The sequence below is a fragment of the Maniola jurtina genome, chromosome 2 (assembly GCF_905333055.1).
Source record: "Maniola jurtina chromosome 2, ilManJurt1.1, whole genome shotgun sequence".
NCBI classification, from domain to species: Eukaryota; Metazoa; Arthropoda; class Insecta; order Lepidoptera; family Nymphalidae; genus Maniola; species Maniola jurtina.
In genome coordinates this window covers 15,323,575-15,343,904 of record NC_060030.1, presented here as the reverse complement: position 1 = coordinate 15,343,904, position 20,330 = coordinate 15,323,575, and the positions used below count along the sequence as shown (strand labels likewise).

Here is a 20,330-nt window from a genome sequence, read left to right as displayed (position 1 = left end):
TTCAAACAAAAAAAAAACTAAACTAAAATCGGTTCATTAGTTTAGGAGCTACGATGCCACAGACAGATACATAGATACGCACGTCAAACTTATAACACCCCTCTTTTTGGGTCGGGGGTTAAAAGAGGAAAATAATATGGAGCCGTGCAAAAGTTGACGCTGCGTTGAGACGCAAAAAGTTGCTTCTGATTTGTATCTAAAGAAAAATAGGGTACACAACTTTCTATTATCTATCCTTTTTCCGAGATTTTATTTTCATAGATTATTGCTTTAAAGGATTTATGGAATTTTACAAAATTATTTTTTAGTGAGGACGTTATATTGTGGACTTCCGTTACGGGATATCGCGGGAGTATTGGTTTACTTGAAGGTAACCACCATCATATTGATATAGATTTAAAAACATTTCGTTTCCTGAGTCGCCAGTAGGTAGGTATCAGTAAAATAGGTAGGTACACTCTATATTTAGTTAAACGGAACTGAAAGCCATTTCATAATCCATCTTTGATAGCTTATATTTTTAAAAGGCACACTTTACGCTCGCAAAGTCTTTTAAAACGTGAAAACGGTTTGTGATCGAGTATTCCGCAATTTCCGCAATAATTGATGAGTCGTGAACCTTAAAACGCCTTTCAAAATAAAATAGCAAAGTTGGTGTTTGAAGTAAGAAATCGTAAATAATTCAAAGGCTTCGTAAAAGATTGTTTTCGATTCATCTTTAGTTTGTTTTGTATTGGCTAAAGTTCGTGATTTTGTTTTATTTTAGAATTATGAAAATTCATATTATACTAATATTATAAATGCGAAAACGTGTCTGTCTGTCTATCTGACTGTCTGTCTGTCTATCTGTCTGTCTGTCTGTCTGCTACCTTTTCACGGCCCAACAGTTTAAACGATTTTGACGAAATTTGGTACTGGGTTAGCTTATATCCCGAGGACGGACGTAGGCTACTTTTTTTCCCGGAAAATCAAAGAGTTCCCTCGGGATTCCTAAAAACCGATCCGCTTAACCGATTTGTATGAAAATTGGTACCAAGGTAGCTTGCGTCCCTGTAATTGACATAAGCATTTTATCCCGGAAAATCAAAAAGTTCCCACGGGATCTTTAAAATCTTAATTATTTAAATAGTAGATTTAAATAATTGTGACTCGTGAATCTTTTTTCGTGAGGAAAATCTATCATGGATACCACCGTCCACGGAGTAGCACACGTACAGTAATTACATAGAAGTCTTACTAACTAGATACCTCATGAAATTATACGCAGACACTAAGCACTAACACATATTGCTAGACTTTTTCACAATAAAATTTAGTCTGTGTAAATATTTGGTTTTTTTAAAGATCCCGTTAAATTATTGCTCACAGTCCTTTCTTAGTCATCCTTTCCTTTCGTTCCTTCATTTTTTATTGAGGGTCTATGACATGAAATAGAACCCATGTGCATAACCACGTTTCTAGACCCAGTGGTTTAAGCTGTATATGTACGTTGATATGTCAGTCAGTTCGTCGGTTTTTCTTATGGTAAAAAAGCTCTAAATATTGATATTGAATAAAAATACCTACATCGAGCTGAAAAGCTCCTATTTCCGCTAAGTGGCGTTCGGGAAATTGCATTAAACTCAAGTTGGTGCTGATGTTTGCTCATGCATCCACTACACGCTCTTGCATAATACGTACAGGGATTTTGACATAAATCTTCGATTTCTCAATATAGGTACACCTATAGATAAAATCTAAGTCCTCGAGTTTAATAATTTCACCTAACTTGATGCATATACAACTCAACTGGTCACAACAAGCACAACTTTGTGTGAAGATGTCATAGATTTCAGGAAATGAAGAAAAGACTCGTACAGAATTAAAATCATCGCTATCATCATCAATGACCATTGCCGGCTCACACACTCTTCTCAGAATCACACTAATATTATAAAGGCGAAAGTTTGTATGTGTGTGTGTGTGTGTGTGTGTGTGTGTGTGTGTGTGTATGTTTGTTACTCCTTCACGCAAAAACTACTGGACGGATTTGGCTGTTTGGAATGAAGATAGATAATATCCTGGATTAGCACATAGGCTACTTTTTATCCCGGAAAATCAAAAAGTTCCCACGGGATTTCGAAAAACCTAAATCCACGCGGGCGAAGTCGCGGGCATCGGCTAGTGATAATATAATAGTTTTGGCCAAATTCTACCAAACTGTCCATGTGTAGATTGGTAGACTTGAGCACACTTAAGCGAACAAGTTAAGTAAAGTCACTTGCTTTAACGATGAAAGAATTAAAGTCTATAAATGCTGAAGAAATTGCGAACAAATTGTTAATATAATTCAATTTGCTGGCGTAAAAATGGATAAACGTATTGTAATGTACTTACCTTAAAAATAATATCGCGGCGATCTCTTTCATTTTCCGCCCTATCAAATAAACCGAGGAACAAAAGAATTTCCGGCAACATTTAACGAAGCTCTATAACTCAGTCGAATAAACTTGCTTTGTTATCCTCACTTTAATTTGTTTTCTTTTCATTCTCATGTATATAATGGTCTTATTAGAAATTTTGATTTAGCATTTTCTTTCATTTCGTATGTTGGTGAATTATAATGGTCATTTTCACCCACTTTTGACGACGGATGTCTTGGTTTAGGTACCTCGGGTTCTAGTCAACTAATCATTCATATTTAATATTATAAATGCGAAAGTTTGTCTGTCTGTCTGTCTGTCTGTCTGCTTTTTAAGCTCATTTTTCGAGGTTGTGACGATATTTGGTATAAAAATGCATCGAGCATGAACTATTTAGTACAGTGATAACTTGCATCCTGGAAATAGGTTTTTAAGTATTTTTTGCCTCGGAAAAAGGAGAAACTTACTGAGTGGCCAATGGCCATATATCAATGAGTTGATTGCCAAAACTTGCGATTTTGCTGTAGATTATTTCTATTGAAATGTACTTAATTTATTCTTACGACTTACACGCGCATTTTGTTGAAAAATTATTACTTTAAAATTTTTCCCCGAAAACCCCAAACCAAAGTAAACTGAATAGGTATTACAGAATATTATATGCTCATACAAGTGCAAACAATAGGAGTAGCTCAAGCGTAACACGTTTTCCGGCCACTTCTTGCGAAATGGGGCTTAGAAGCTTTCCGGGAAAACTTGGAAAATTTGATGCTCCTCCGTGACTCCGTCAACCATGTCGGTTACCCGCTTGTTAGTTTAATGTTTTCTTGCTCTTTGATCTTACCCTTTGCATAATATTACGAACTACAGGATGCCCGTGACTTCGTCCGCGTAGATTTAGTTTTTAAAGATCCCGTGGGAACTGCTTCATTTTTCCGGGATAAAATGCCTATGTCAATTACAGGGACACAAGCTACCTCGGTACCAAATTTCATATAAATCGGTTAAGTGGATCAGTTTTTAGGAATCCCGTGGGAACTCTTTAATTTTCCGGGATAAAAAGTAGCCTACGTCCGTCCTCGGGATATATGCTAACCCTGTACTAAATTTCGTCAGAATCGGTTAAACTGTTGGGCCGTGAAAAGGTAGCAGACAGACAGACAGACACTTTCGCATTTATAATATTAGTATATGGATAGAGATGAACCACTTCAGAGGTAGCATTATGTGAAAAATAACATATAAAGCCTATTCATAATTAGAAAGTTATTTAAAAACTAATAGTATCTCTGTATTTTCAAAAGAAATCAAGTTCACAGCACACCTTCCAATATAGCCTGTGAAAAATCACGAAGCAAAAGTTTTTGTGTTTGATAAATAATTATTTATTTCTTGAAATTCCCTCGGGAGCAAAGCCATGGATGGTAACTAGTACTCGATAGAACTGTTAGATGAAGTGCTGTGAACTTGATATATTTTGAAAGTAGAGAGATACTAGCTGTACTAGTTTATAAATCACTTAATTAAAATATTAATTATACTTTTAAACGACACTTCAGTAAACATTGTATTTTTATAGATACTATGGGTAAGTTGTGGAGACGGCTTCTACTTAAGAGAGAAAATAAAGCAATGAAACGCGAAATCTACGCAAAAGTAGACGTCTAATTAAAAAGTTAATTTGCATGCTAATGGGGTTCGCAAAGACCAAGCCAAGACCAAACACCGAAATGTAGGTAACGAAAACCGCGACTTTGGCAACTTTACCAAATAATTATTCCTATTAAACCTTCAAGCAAATACTTTTAATGAGGATCTACTTTTCTACTTAAATGTTGGTTTTCTACTTGTGAAAGTCGAAAAAAATATTTTACGTACTTATACCTACTTACCCACTTGAGTGAAACCTTGCTGGTTACTTAAGTACCTATTTAACATTATAAGTTTTCTGAAGCAGTTTTTCAAAAAATAATGACTTTTAATACTTGACCTCTACTATAAACTCTTGAAGAATCCCAAAAGTGCTGCGTAGATTTAAAATTTAAGGACTGACTTTTTAGACCTCTTTTGTTTTTAGATTTTTGAAAGTGTATTTTGTGATAGATATAATATTATATTCTAGGCAATGTAGTGCCGGACCTAGACACTTCTTTTTACCCGACTACGGCAAGGCCAAAAGGAAGGGTCGTGATTTTAGCAGTCTATGTATGTAGGTAATAACATGTATGTATGTATGCAGTTTTGTATTTATATGTGTTCACCCGTAGCGCCTTAACCACTGAGTTAAACTAACTTAACTAGTGAGATGTATGAAGTGTCAATCTATTCGTTATTGTAAGAGTTAGACATCCGTTAAAAAGGATTTTTGAAAATTCAACCCCTAAGGGGGTAAAATAGGGGTTCGAATTTTGTTTAATTCGTGTGGACGAATTTGCGGACATAAGCTTGTAATATATGAAAAGATTACCTCGTAAAGTAAGTACTTTATTATGTATTTAAGTATTAACTACTTCATTAAGTACTTAGGTAGAAAGAAAAATATAAATTTTTCCCGGTTTATGTTTTGGTTTTTAACTGCGTTCTGCATTAGAGGCAATAAAATCCTTCCCATAATATATTTTATTTTACGTTCGCAGACATCAGTACCTTACCGTTATAAAACTTTAATGCATTCCGCGATGTGAGGAAATGTACTGGGCTACTACTATAAAGATACTATTATAAAGAAAGAATTTGAGTTTGTTTGGTTGCTATAGCCTCGAAAACTTTTGTGACACACTAGCTGATGCCCGCGACTTCGTTCGCGCGGACTACACGGATTTGAAGCCTTTATTATATCCCTTAGGAGTGGAATTTTCAAAAATCCTTTCTGCTGCTGTCTACGTCATAATTACTATCTGCATGCCAAACATTCCGATCCGTTTCGTAGTTTGGGTTGTACGTTGATAGCTAGTCAGTCTGTCAGCTTTTCTTTTACAGTTAGATTTTCGTTGATCGATAGGAAACCGAAAGTGAGTCTAAGGGAAGGCACCTTAACGTTCCAACAGTTAACATCACCTGCTTGCAGTAAATTTCTCTTTTATCATTTTTATTGACGGGGGAAAATATCTTTAAGATACCCAATACCTTTGGGGTGAGACCGCGTTATATGGGAGAAGCTTATGCCCGCGACTTTGTCCGTGTGGACTACACAAATTTTAAACCCCTACTTAGAGGCTTTTAAAAAATACCTTATTAGCGGATGTATACGTCAGAATAGCTATCTGTACGCTGAATTTCAACCCAATCCGTCCGGAGTTTGAGCTGTGCGTTGAAAGTTAGTCAGTCAACTTTTCCTTTTATTAACCCCCGACCTAAAAAGAGGGGTGTTATAAGTTTGACGAGTGTATCTGTGTATCTGTCTGTGGGTCGTAGCTCCTAAACTAATGAACCGCCTTTAATTTGGTTTTTTTTGTTTGAAAGGTGGCTTGATCGAAAGTGTCCTTAGCTATATTTCAAGAAAATCGGTTCAGCCGTTTGAAAGTTATCAGCTCTTTTCTAGTTACTGTGACCTTCACTTGTCGGGGGTGTTATAAATTTTTAATTTACACTTGTATATTTATATTTTCGTCGATCGATAGGCAACCGAAAGTGAGGCTGAGGGAAGGCACCTTAACGTTTCAACAGTTAACATCACCTGATCGCAGTAAATTCCTCTTTCATTATTTTTTGTTTACGGGGGAAAATCTCTTTAAGATACCCGCTACCTTCGGGGAGAGATCGCGTTATATGGGATTTCTACCCATTAAACCCCCTAACCCATTAGGCGGTTATAGCCTAATGGTTAAGCCTCCTAATCAAGAGGTCAAGAGTTCAATCTCGGGCACGCACCTCTAACTTTTCGGAGTTATATGTGCGTTTTTAGCAATTAAATATCACTTGTTAAAACGACGAAGGAAAACATCGTGAAGAAACCTGCATGCATGAAAGTTCTCCATAATGTTCTCAATCAAGAGTCTTTCCAATTATTTCATCTTAGCCAAAGATCAAACCTATGTCCCAGCACAAGCTTTTTATGTAATATTTTGAATTAAATAATTCTGCAAAGGTCTGAACCTTAACAAAATGAATAAATACAAACATAAAAGTTATAGTATAAACCTAAATCAAACATTACCTTTAGGTAGAGGTATTCCCATGTTATAGAAGCTATGTAATATAATTATTACACGTAGTAGATATTATATAAAGGGAGAAAAGGGTAGGTAGGACCCGCGGCAAAATTGTGTTCCTTTGATGATGTATCCAGGCTTATAAGCCGACATATATTTGGCAAACTTAATATTGTGCTCTTGGATTAATTAATTTTATTATATAGACGAACTCGTATTCATTTTGCACTAATATCTACTACTATCTTGAGAGCGTTGCCAATATTTTTTCGGCTGATTACAGTATTTTTCAGAATAGGCTATAAATATATCTAAATAATCTAATAAATAAATAAATTGATTGATTGATTGATTGATATATAGTACATTTCAAAAAGTATAGTATTATATTGGAAGAGAATACCTACTCTACTTATTTTTTTTTGAAATCAAACTATTTCGATACACGAAGTAATATATAAGTCTATGTTAGACAGACTAAGTAGAATCCAGAAAGAAATCGCAAACTATGCAGCCGGTAATGAAAAAAGAAACTGCTTCTGATAAAACGTAAAAAATACTCTTCTTGGAAGTCTGACTTTGACTTTTCACTATCTTTACATAACGGAAGCTTTTAATTTTAAAAAATGAAACGGAAAAGCGGGATCCGCTTTTTAAAACAAACATCAAACTAATAAGCGAGGCACTGAAAAATACTGCACATTTTCGAATTCCCAGGGGTAAAAAGCTCAAAGCTCGTTCCCGGTTGAAGTGGGTGTACAAATTGCATTATTACGAGCGGGAACGACCGCTGTTTGCACGAGCCACCTAGCACTTGTTAGCTTAGTATGAGATTTTAACTCGGTTACGCTTACGTTAATAGAATTCCAGCGTGGAAATCACGGGTTTCTTGATCTGTAATATACATTAATTAATATTTCTGTTATATTCATGGAAATTCGCTAACTTTCAACAGTAAAATGAGCCTAAAGAGCCTTGATTTACAGGCAACAAATGAGTATCACCGATTATAACCACAACCTTTTGTACATAAATCTATAATGTTATTTATATATTACTATGTCTTGTTGGTGTACAATAAAGAATATTTTACTTTTACTTTACTTTATAATTTCGCAACGTTTCGACTAGGAGCGTTGCTGGCAAGATGTATGAACAAAATTGACCTTTAAAACAAAACGTTTAGACCTCATTTACACGAGAGCTTTTTTAACGTCCGTTAAAAAAGCGTCCGAATAAAACAAATGTATTCCCAACAAATGTTTACACGTCAACGCTTTTTTAAGTATGAACAGATACTTGGGAATACATGTTTTTTTTTTCTATTTGGACGCTGTTTTAACAGATGTTAAAAAATGTCTTGTGTAAATGAGGTCCAAAGGTCCATTTTACTTGACGCTAAGTGTTTCGATGTGATATTCTATCAAAGTTAATGATATGTAAAATCCTATACTAAGGCTTCAGACTAGTGCCTCCAAATTGTGCTTGTATAACGTGGTTCAGTATGTTCATTTTGAAATTCGATTTGAGGTGAAAAATTTTGTCTTATTTTTGCAAATATATTTTGTTCAGTTGCAAGAAATACGTGGCGTGTTACTTTCGGTCAATATGATTTAAAATGATAAATCATATTAGGTACATATAAAAATTCAGTGTCTATCTGTTTGTCTGTTCGTCACCTTCATGTTTGTAACAAAAATGTCGTAGAAATCTTTTTGTTCTACATCAATTTAGTGAACACTGCTAAACCAAATCAAGTCCCCGACAAAAAACAGGCCAAGTGCGAATCTGACTCGCGCACCGAGAGTTCCGTACTCGCGTGTTTTTTCCTACATTTTGCACGATAAATCAAAAACTAAATTATGCATAAAAATAAATAAAAATCTGTTTTAGATTGTATAGGTAAAACCCTTGGTACAGTTATCTTATTTTGAAAATTAAAAATACTAATTATTTGTTCATGAACACAATTTTTTTTGTGATGTAACCACAAATTCACGGTTTTCGGATTTTTACATGATTCTAGGTCAACGGGAAGTACCCTATAGGTTTTCTTGACAGACACGACAGACGGACAGACAGACAGACAAAAAAGGGATCCTATAAGAGTTCCGTTTTTCCTTTTTAGGTACGGAACCCTACAAAGACAATAAAGGGTCGCGGTCTCAAATCTCATTGTCCAATGATGTCCAATAGACCCACTGAACGTTGGTCAAAGACATTTCCCGACGCAGCTAACGAGGGTCGCTTTAATCTTTTCCACCAAATAATTGACTGATTTTGCCCAATCGTAGTTCCCTTTCACATACCGGTAACCTTATTTAAGGGTACTACTTTCTAGGGACCTTCTTAAAGACTCTCTTTTGTAACAAACAGTATATCAAGTAATGCGCGGGACTTCAATTACTTTTAAACATCCGGAACGAGGAAATTCGCAGAAGAACAAAAGCGACCGACATAGCTCAAAGGATTAGCAAGCTGAAGTGGCAATGGGCAGGTCATGTCTGTCGTAGAACCGACGGCCGATGGGGCCAGACTTGTTCTGGAGTGGAGATGCGTACCGGTAAGTGCAGTGTGGGACGACCTCCTGCCCGCTGGACCGATGACCTGAAGAAGGTGGCGGGAACCGGGTGGATGAGGAAGGTGGAGTACCGTGTTTGGTGGTGCGCTTTTGGAAAGGCCTATGTCCAGCAGTGGATGCATACAGGCTGATGGATGGATGGATGATGGAAAAGACAAAACCGTCGAGTTTTTTTGCTGGTTCTTCTCGGTAGAAAAGGCATTCGGAACCAGTGGTAGTGGTAGATTTGACGATTCAAAAGTACTTATTTTTATTTATTTATTTAGTCGATAGGTACACACTGGAAACGAAGATATTCTTCCTTGTCGTTACGTTCTTGACAGATCGGTTGTGGTTATCAATGCAGTCTACTTTGTAATGCGTCTCCATTCCTATCTGATGGCTGCTTTCCTTGCGTATCCTCATATACCTATAACTGTGAATACTCATTTACCTGTGTATACTGATTTACTTAATCGGACGTCCATCGCAGCCATCACTTGATCTGTTCATCTCATGGTCAACCTACCCTATCTACGGAAACCATGATGGCCACAGAAATAGTATCTATCTACTTAGTTAAAGCATCGGCCTCTCGGCCTCCGGGCAAGCATCTCCAACTTTTCGGAGAGGCTTGTGCGTTTTAAGCCATTAAATGCTATGCTATGCTTTAACGGTGAAGGAAAACATCGTGAGGAAGCCTGCATGCTTGAGTATTCCACAGTTTTCAAAAGTGTGTGAAGAGAAAAGGTAATGCGGAATTTTCATCAACTTAAATTCTGGGTTATGCTTTCTAGGGCATTTAAAATGATAAAAAAATATTAAAATCAAAAAATATAAACTCCGCCGCTGTCGCTGTTAGCTGCCGTGACCAGGATTCGAACCTGGGTTACTACGGCCACAACGTAGGGTCCTAACCACTAGACGATCACGGCTGTCGGAGCTGGTATCTTAAGAACCCAAAAACCCAACTGCATTCGAATCACATTATAAAGCGAATAAATTTGAAAAACGCTATTATTATACTAAATACAAGAAAGATAAGTAATTTACGTTTGGTAGGGTTATACAATACCTTTAACAAAAAAAAATAAGTAAATACATAATTGATTGAAAGTAGAGCAGATCTCGACGTCTTTTTTTGGGTCTTCGTGATCGTATCAAATTGATAAGCGAAAGTAATTTAAATACGGAGATAAAATGCGTTGGTACAACCACCAGCTCCGACAGCCGTGATCGTCTAGTGGTTAGGACCCTACGTTGTGGCCGTAGTAACCCAGGTTCGAATCCTGGTCACGGCAGCTAACAGCGACAGCGGCGGAGCTTAGTTTTTTATCATTTTTGTCCCTTTTATTGGGTCATAGTGCATGCGTCTTTTGTAAGATCCAAATGATAGATGTTAGTGTCTTAATGTGATTAAATGCTGACCCCGTATAAGAAAGTACAGCATTAAGAAACCCCGTGCTAGGTGGACAATCCTCCACCTCTCATGGCCCCACCAACCTCTCAGTTATATTGTGCGCCGAATCGTGAGAGATTTCTCTGGTACTTGTTCTTGGCGTGGTTCCCGGGGCGTAATATTATACTAAGAGTCGCATGATTGTGTTCTGTGGTGATCCTTAAAAGAGACTCGGCTTTGGACTAGGAATTTAGGCACTTTTGCACCATTTTGGTTGCCTGGAAGAGATCGCTAAGGCCGCCAAATTGTACTTACCTGCCTATATTTTGTTGTTCTTTTGTATGTGTTTTTCTGTACTAATTTTGTGGTGTACAATAAAAGTATATTCATTCATTCATTCACTTCTAATTTGGCCTAAGAATTCGGTAGCCAGAAGCGAAGTTATGGCATTTGGAGTAAGTGCTGTTGGTATTTCCAGGATTGCCTAGTCCAATCGGAGCTTTGGACTATCACAAGTTTACTGGTAAATAAAAATTGTACATTCCTGTGCTAAATTAATTAAGATTGAAATTCTTAATATTTAATTCTAAAAAATCTTATAATTAATGGCTTAGTTTTATTTCATCAAGCCAATATTCATTGTATCTGCAGCTACGCTTAAATATTACACGATTCGCGAAAAATTATCACACTCAATCCTAAATTAGTGTTAGGGTTATTTTCAATTACTTGGGGCTGTCGAGGATAAATAGCCACATCAGTTTCTGTCAACCGCTCCTAATATGTGAGGAGACCTATCATGAAAAGGTTGCCAAAATATGTTATAGGTAGGTGGATAGACATTATTGCACACAAACATGAAAACCCGCATTGTATAGCGCGCAAACTTACGACGTGGCATTGACTTCGAGTGACCTATTTACGGAAGGTTCATTGACCTCTAGTGTCAGTCAGATGTTTTATTGTGAACTTTTATAAAATATATAGGATTTTTTGAATTTTTTTCGTAGTTTCTTTATGGTATCTTACCAGTAATCATCAGTATTATCACCTGTCTTTGTTTTTGCTAGCGTTCTGGTTACAAGGACACCCTGTACATTAATGCCCAAAACTCACAAACAGTAATGACGTGCACGCCGTGACTTGTACAACCGCTCATATATTTTATAGTTCCCAGTCTTGAACCATAAGCATGTTTCTATTAGAATAGTGACGTAGCAGAAAACTCAACCATAATAATATTTATTTTATGTAAATAGAGGAACATTATTTAGCAGAAATGTCGCAACATTGTCGCTAGGACAACAATCGATGTGACAATTTGTCACAAGAACAATAAATTCCTCGCGGGAAATATTTGCTGAGCCAATTTGTCACTGTCTTTTGTTCGGTTGACGACGTTGAATGAATGAACGAACGGTTTCTTTTTTCTTGTTATTTATTACATAGCGTAGACGTATTACGTAGGAGAACCAGGGTGACCGACATACTTAGCTCAACGAGCTGCGAAACTGAAGTGGCAATGGGCAGGGTAGGTATAGTACCCGCAGTGACGTGCACAGAATTTGAAGCCAGGGTATGCATGTAGGTACTCCACAACATATTTTCTGACAGGTCATAATTAAAAATAGGTATTGATTTATTACAACTAGGGTAAGCAGTGCTGTTATGCCTCTATGAGTTGCACGCCACTGAGTACCCGACAGGTGGAGATGGCAATCGGGGTATTTCTTCAAAGTTAGAAGTCTACCACCAATCCGCATTCGTCTAGCGTGGTAGACTATGGCCTGTACCCTTCTCATTTTGAGCAGAAACTAGAAACCTGTTAATCATGATCATGATGATTAATTAAAATAAGCGAACTCGGTAAACTGGCAAATTAATTTTGCCGCATATAAACAAAATAGAAACGTTTCTACCCCAAAAAACACGTCGCAAAATGATATAATCATAATATATGGCGACTGAACTCATTCATGAAACGCCGTCAAAGTCGACTGCCTGAATACGTAATTAAGGCGAATTGTCATATTAGGTACCTATAAAGAGAGAAGAGCCAGCGCTTGCTAGACCTTCGTTATTTTATAAAAGCTGAAAGTTTCTTTGCGCATTGTCCCCAACTATTTCCCAAAGCCGCCATGATCCAAACTTCATAGTCGCTGCTCGTTCCTCCCTGGGTTGGGGACAATGCGCAGATAAACTTTCAGCGTTTATAAAATAACGAAGGTCTGGCACGCGCTGGCTCTTAGTCCAAGAGCTAGACACGCGTAAAATATATCCATTCATATCCATACTAATATTGCAAATGCGAAAATTCGTCTGTCTGCTGAGTTTTCATGGCCTATCTGTTTAGTATTTTTTGACGTTTGGTGCAGAGATACCTTGCATTCCAGGCAAGAACATAGGCTACTTTAAAGTCTAGAATATTAAAGAGTTCTTCCACGGGATTCTATAAAAATATTTAAATCCATGGTGACAAATTCGCGGGCTTCATCTATTTAGTATTATGAACGTTTCTACGCCAAAAAACACGGCGCAAAATGATATCATCATAATAATATTATGGTGACTGAGCTCATTCATGAAATATCGTCAAAGTCGACTGACTGCCTGAATACGTAATTAATGTGAATTGTAATATTATAGCTAGATTGCTATAATATAACAGTAAAATTATGGTGCGCTTACATAGGCAATTTTTTAAGCAATTGTTGCTCGGCAACACGGATGGATCAATCTGGAGCAATAAGTGGAGCAATTATGTTGCATAGCATTGCTTAAATTTTCAGGTATTGTTGGGTATTGCAATAAATTGCTTCATGTGTTCTTGACGTCATAATTGATTAAATTGCCTGGAATTGTGAAATTTAAATTGCCCGTGTACCTTTAGACGCGTAATATTGCTGGAGATACATATCAATACTTACAATGTCAAAAGTCGGACTCGCGCACCGAGAGTTCCGTATGTTTTCCGACATTTCGCACGATAAATCAAAAAATATTATGCATAAAAATCTGTTTTAAAATGTACAGGTATAGCTTCATATTATTATGATACCCCACTTAGTATAGTTATCTCACTTTGAAAATTTTAACACATTTTTTTTTAAATGATTTAACCACAAATCCACGGTTATTCCTTTACTTGTGCTATAAGACCTACCTACCTGCCAAACATGATTCTAGGTCAACGGGAAGTAACCTATAGGTTTTCTTGACAGATACGACAGACGGACAACAAAGGGTTCCATTTTCCTTTTGAGGTACAGAACCCTAAAAATCATCATAATCAGAGCTGTTTCTGAGGACTTCCGAAAAAAAGGCTTCATTAACCCCACTAATATTATAATACTAGCTGATGCCCGCAGCTTCGCCCGCGTGGATTGGTCAGATCCCCTGAAGCATCAGGATCGAGGAGTTGGAATCCAAATTTTTTATGAAACAATATCGCAAAGTTCCTCTATCGATTAAAAAAGAAATGACGCAAATCGGTTCAGAAATCTCGGAGATTTCGGTGTACATAGGTAGAAAAACACAACTCCCTTTTTGAAAGTCGGTTAAAAAAGTAGCCTATGTTACTCCCTGGCCAATTCTCTACTTGTCTGTGAAAATCCCGTCAAAATCGGTTCAGCCGTTCCCAAGATTAGCCTTTTCAAACAGACAGACAGACAGACAGACAAAAATTTTAAAAACGTGTGATTCGGTTATAGTATCGTTCAAATAACCATATGACCTTAATATGCGGTAGTTATTTCGAAATTACAGACAGACACTCCAATTTTATTTATTATAAGTATTAGTATAGATATAGATGACTGTCCTTCACACACTCTCTCTCTGTTATTCTCTACTTTATTTTATTTAATCATGAATTTACATTCCGCCCATTATGTATCTACCTATTTTCAATATCCCAATCATCTTTTTTCTTCGACGTGACACTTTTTTCCATAATCCTAAGTAAGTATATAAAATCTTATGTTCTTTCAAAAAATTACTGAACCTTACCCAATCTTGTCCCGCCGCTTCCTTCTGAATATAAAGTTTGGGATTATCTTGTATTGAATTATGAGGGAAGTTACAAACTTTTATCTAGTGTTATCAAAGTTTTTCTATCTATCGCGCCTCCTTTTGTTCCTTAGTCCTAAACTGCTTTATTATTTACTAGTTTCTTTAAGTGTTCTTTGGTGGAAGTGTAAGTATATCCATTCATTCTATTGAAGGACTTTGTTCGTCAATGAAACATTAATAGACTATCAGTAGGAAAACGAACATATATCTAAACTTAGGCAAGAATTCTTGCCGATATCTCCACGATTCCTTGTTTCATGCCTCTTTGAACGAGTTTGCTGAAAATGTATCTTATCTTATTTACTTTATCAGTAAACTAGCTTATGCCCGTGACTTCATCCGCGTGGATTACACTTTTAAACCCCTATGTTTTACCCCCGTAGGGGCTGAATTTTCAAGAATCCTTTCTTAGCAGATGTCTACGTCATCATAGCTATCTGCATAGTGCACGTAGTTTGAGCTCTGCGTTGATTAGATCAGTCAGTCAGCTCTTCCATTTATATATTTAGAAGAATATTTAAAAAAAACTCTTGGCTCAATCATTCACTAAGTAGAAAGCTGAAATTTTGCTTAATTTTATAATATAAACAAGGATTTAGGCTGGATTTTTCGAGATTCTCACGGGCTAGGGAACGCAAGCGAAACCGTAGCCGGTCGTTAGGATTATATCCTGAGGCCATATTGGCAGAAGCGATTAGGTATTTAGAAACAACATATAAAAGCACTATTATACTAATTACTTTATGTTAGCTCTATTTAAAAACCGAAAGTCTATCTGTTATTTGGTTTATATTTGTTATTTATTTACTTCTGAACTAAGAAACAGATTTTAACGTAGCTGAAAGACAGCTTGCATCTTGGAGATAGAATTGAGGAAAATAAAAGAGATTGCTTTTGTTTTTTTCTGATTTTTTTGTTTTAAAGTTACACAGGTCTAGGTTTATATAATATACGAATCTTTGAGTCGGTGTAACTTTGAAAATACACATTTTTACAGAAATCTGCCCAACTACAGACATAGATATTTGTTTTAAAAACGTATTGAGTTCGATTGGTTACTATTCCAATGAGAACCAAACTACTTTGTATTAAAAGTGCTGGGGAGCTCGCTACGGTTAGTTTTCTTAAGCTTAAGCGTAGAGGGCGAGGAAAACACTACGAAAGCTCTACGCAGCTACGGTTATGAAGGGTTTGTTTACAAAAGCCTGAAAGTGTGAGAAACCCCTATTCCCGAGTCCCGTTAGCTAGTGCATCCACAACCAGCGTGGAGGAACGACGTCTCCTGAAATCGCGTCATGTTTACTTGAAAATCGAAAGGACGCGTAAAAAAATCGTACTAAAAAATAACTTTTGAGCTTTTTATTAATAAGTATCTGTTGTAAATCTTTTAGTGTATTTTCTTGATACAATTTTCGTGCTATGTCTATAGATATTGGCTAGCTAAAGTGCGGTTGTCTAATCCTTGGATGTGGTTCATGTATTGTTTCGTCGGACTACTATAACGGCAATGCAACTGCGGCGGATCAACAGGCTCGCCGACCGAAATGCTCTTGTTTGTTTTGTCAGTCGGTGAGTTTGCGTAATGTATGGACGGCTAAATTGCTTGTACTGTTATCTACTATTTTTTTCGCTGAAAATTTAGTACAACCCCATTACTTACTCTGATACAATAGGTTTTTAAATGGACCTACAACGTGTTATTTAGGAAAAATTACATTTTCAACTGATAATAATGTTCAAACCAAATTATCCTAAAATTATGAAACTTACAGTCAATTAATATTGTTTCTCTGGACGGTTAATCCCACACCATTCTTCTAAACCCGATAGAAACTAATTTACATCTTTTTTTCTCAAAAATCAAACAGGCGAAATGGTCCATAATTTTAACACGATTGCTCAAAAAAAGGGAATGTAAGATTTCCAGGGTTTATTCCACCATAACTTCTTTTCTGAACGGATTTGGATGTACGGGGTACGTTAGAAGTCTTACAACCATCTCGACTGCAGAATGACACTGGCTATAATTTTTTTGAAAAAAATAATAATATGGTGGCTGCATAGCGATATTTTCAAATGTAAAAAAAAACTAATAAATAATTATGATAAATTTATTAAAAATGAAAAAAAAAATGAAAAACGAGCTTACGTCGACTAAATACATGAGTATAGCCGTAATATTCTATACTTGTAAAAAAAAATTGTTCATTTTTTAGCGTCGTGTTTTTTAAATTCAGTGGCTAGTTACGTGTTGAAAACAGACGAGATATTTGAAATGTGTCGAAGGTTTTGCACAATAGACAATAGCGGTATTATCTCTAAGCAGCGATCCCTTTGCTACAACGTCAGGGATTAAGAAATTCGAAAATAAAATGAGATCCAAACCAAGAGACCTTGTGTATTATGTATAGGTATGATTAATTTAATCTTCCCTGTTATAAAAGGTTATCCAATAGCACCATATTAAGAAGATAAGCGACGGACGTAGCGAATTTCAGTGTTTAGAGTCAATATTTTGCACCTGACACCTATTTAATGTTCGAAAACAATTAACAGGTGTCAAAGAAAAATACTGTTGATGATGTTTGTCTGGGAAAACTCTTTAGGGATAGGATGACACTAATTATATTATAAAAAGTCGATTCTTTGTATGTGTTTGTTACTCTTTCATGCTCCAAAAACTACTGGAAGGATTTGACTAAACTTTGGAATGGGGATAGATTATAACCCTGGATTAACACAAAGGCACCATTTTATCCCCCGAAATCAAAGAGTTCCCAAGGGTTTTTAATAAATCAAAATTTACGCGGTCAAAGTCGTGGGCAACAGCTAATTATTTATTATTGATACCTAAAGGGTATCAACTCCAAAAATTGATGCAAATTATTAAAACATAACTATAACAATAAATGAAAGTACGTAAGTTTAGTTTATACGCACATATTACATGCTGTTTAGTCGCGATATTACATCCTACAGCGCCACCTATTGGCAGCTTTGAGTTTTACTTCCCACTACCCACTACTTATCACTACCCATATTGTAAATGCGAAATGTGTTTGTTTGTTGGTTCATGGTTTGTTGATTTGTGGCAAAGACTACAATATTATACTGGTTTATTGGTTTGTCCTTCAATTGTGTCACATATTTTAAACAGATTTAAAACCATTTTAATCAATATCTTTTATATCCAAAAGTGCTATAAATTAATATGTTTCAGTTGAAACTACTTTTAACCATGCTCTTTAATAAGGTCAAAAGTTATACTTTTAACTGTTTTTTGCAGGTAGAAATAGTTTTGACCAGATAAAAGTTCTGACTGTAACATAATCTTACCGATTAGAAATGAAAAATAAAACCGACTTCAAAAACCACAAACACTAAAAAGTACAAAATAATTTTTGTTTAGCTACACGTGTAATGTACCTAGGTATGAAGTCGAGCGAGCATATTAAAACATAATTAGAAATCCAAGAGTGAAGCTCGCCCGACTTCATACCTAGGTACATTACACGTGTAGCTAAACAAAAATTATTTTGTACTTTTTAGTGTTTGTGGTTTTTGAAGTCGGTTTTATTTTTCTTTTGAAATTTTTTTATTTCACACTTTTTAGTGGCCCCACTGTACTATAATATGCTATGCCCAGTTAAAATCCTACTGTTTACTAAGCTATTACACTGATCGCGAGCAATTTGCTCTTATCCATTGAGGAGTTCTGTTCTCCATCTCCGAAGATATTCATCAGATCTTCACCAAATTTATATGGGACCACCTGCACAGTATACCCTTTCAAACAAAAAAAAATTTTCCAAATTGGTCCAGAGGTCTTTGAGTAATCGGGGAACATACATAAAAAAAAAAAAAAAAAAGATTCCGACGAATTGAGAACCTCCTCCTTTTTTGGAAGTCGGTTAAAAATGGAGAGTTTCTAAAAGTAAAATTTAAAAAAAAAACCAAATTCACGCGGAGAAATTCGGAGAATAAATCCAGTGAGTCTAAAAGGTTATATGCTAGGAACCTACAGGTCAAAAGTCACCTCAACCACAAGCAGTTACTGCCAAGGGTCAACGGTGCTAACCTCGCCAAAGTTTTGGTATACAATATCAGAAATAGGTCACATAACCTCAGCTCTAGCCTCTAACTAATGTTACAGCCTATTAGTGCCGCAACGCGAAAGCTTTCTGCACTAATGACTCCTTGGGCCTAAGACGTGAATTATTTTGATAGTTCAAGCCTTTCCGTTACGTCAATTTCATTTATAAATATATAGACTATATAAAATTTATAGAGTATATAACTAAACTAACTATTATAAATATTTTTGATAAAAAATTACAAAAGGTAGGTATGAGCTTGCGCGCGTTAAAAAATATTAGCTCATTTACAATTGGGCGTATATCTACATCTATACTAATATTATGAATGCGAAAGTGTGTTTGTCTGTCTGTCTGTCTGCTAGCTTATCACAGCTCATCTGTTAAACCAATTTTGACGTTTGGTATAGAGATTAGAGATACTACTACTTAGTTCAACACCTGGAGAGTGACATAGGCTGATTAGACAAAAATCCCGTGGAAACTCATTAATTTTCCGGGATAAAAAGTAGCTTATGTGTCAACCCACGGTATAACCTATCTCCATTCCAAATCTCAGCCAAATCCGTCTAGTAGTTTTTGCATGAAAGAGTAACAAACATTCATACATACAAACTTTCGCGTTTATAATATTAGTTGGATGATAGCAGTGATTCAGGTTACACTGCAGATCTATTTATATACAGACCAACACCGGAATCTACTAGGTAAAGTCTTATCTGGAGGGCATTTAGGAGATGAGATGTCGCGCGGAAACGTAAGAAGCTGCACGATTATTGAGCAATCAACATTATGCAAATGAACGACCGGGAAGCGCCGTGAATTGTAATGGCCAGGATATTGTATTGACCTCTTCTTATGTCGTAATTAGGTTAGGCCTTCAACAGGAGGTTGAGATTTTGTAGTACATTCATACAAATAAGATGTTTACACAAGTGTAAATACAAAAGTTATAACACACCCGACAAGAGAAGGTTACAGTAGTTAGAAAAGGACTGATAACTTCCGATTTTCTTGGATTATAGCTAAGAACACTTTCGATCAAGCCACCTTTAAAACAAAAAAACTAAATTAAAATCGGATCATTAGATTAGGAGCTACGATGCCACAGACAGATACACACGTCAAACTTATAACACCCCTCTTTTTGTTTCGGGGGTTAAAAATAGGAAGGTATTTTTGCTTTGACTAAGATTCTGTATAGTGTATTATATACAACACCGAACACCGAACACGATAAACCATGAAAGTGTGACGTCACAAATCTATTAGGGTTGTGGGCGTGCCCATCGTGCCCACAACGGTGGATCCGAGCATGCTACACCAGAGAAAGATAAGATTATATTTTTCATGGCTATCAGAGTAAATATAATTAGGTAGGTGGATCCATACCTAATTCTTTATGCCCTCGACGCATCCCAACGGCTGGATAGATTTTAATCAATAAGGTAATCTATCGATTCATCTATGATCTAAACCGTGCAGTGGTTATATGTTTTGTTTTTATGAAACCAAAATGATCGCTGTAAAATGCGAAATAGTGATAGACACGAATTGAGTTAATTTGATTCGAAATTAATTAACATTCGAAAGAAAATGACTCACCCAAAAAGAAATAAAGATTATGACTTTGCGCAAAATATAAGTAGAATA

At 36.1% G+C, this 20,330-nt stretch overlaps 1 protein-coding gene and 2 non-coding genes across 3 annotated transcripts in view; 2 read left to right on the top strand and 1 right to left on the bottom strand.

Annotated features, from left to right (window-relative positions):
- Positions 1-9,976: 9,976 nt before the first annotated feature.
- On the bottom strand, positions 9,977-10,048 carry Trnah-gug. Its single transcript has one exon. It is a non-coding gene; the product is annotated as a tRNA-His (tRNA).
- A 294-nt stretch (positions 10,049-10,342) lies between these two features.
- On the top strand, positions 10,343-10,414 carry Trnah-gug. The gene has a single exon. It is a non-coding gene; the product is annotated as a tRNA-His (tRNA).
- Positions 10,415-15,848: 5,434 nt separating this feature from the next.
- Positions 15,849-20,330, top strand: part of LOC123871149 (galanin receptor type 3) — a 73,847-nt gene continuing 69,365 nt past the window's right edge. The window contains exon 1 of the mRNA XM_045914775.1: positions 15,849-16,152. The gene's annotated coding sequence lies outside the window, so the exon portion shown is untranslated. The remainder of the gene's footprint in view (positions 16,153-20,330) is intronic.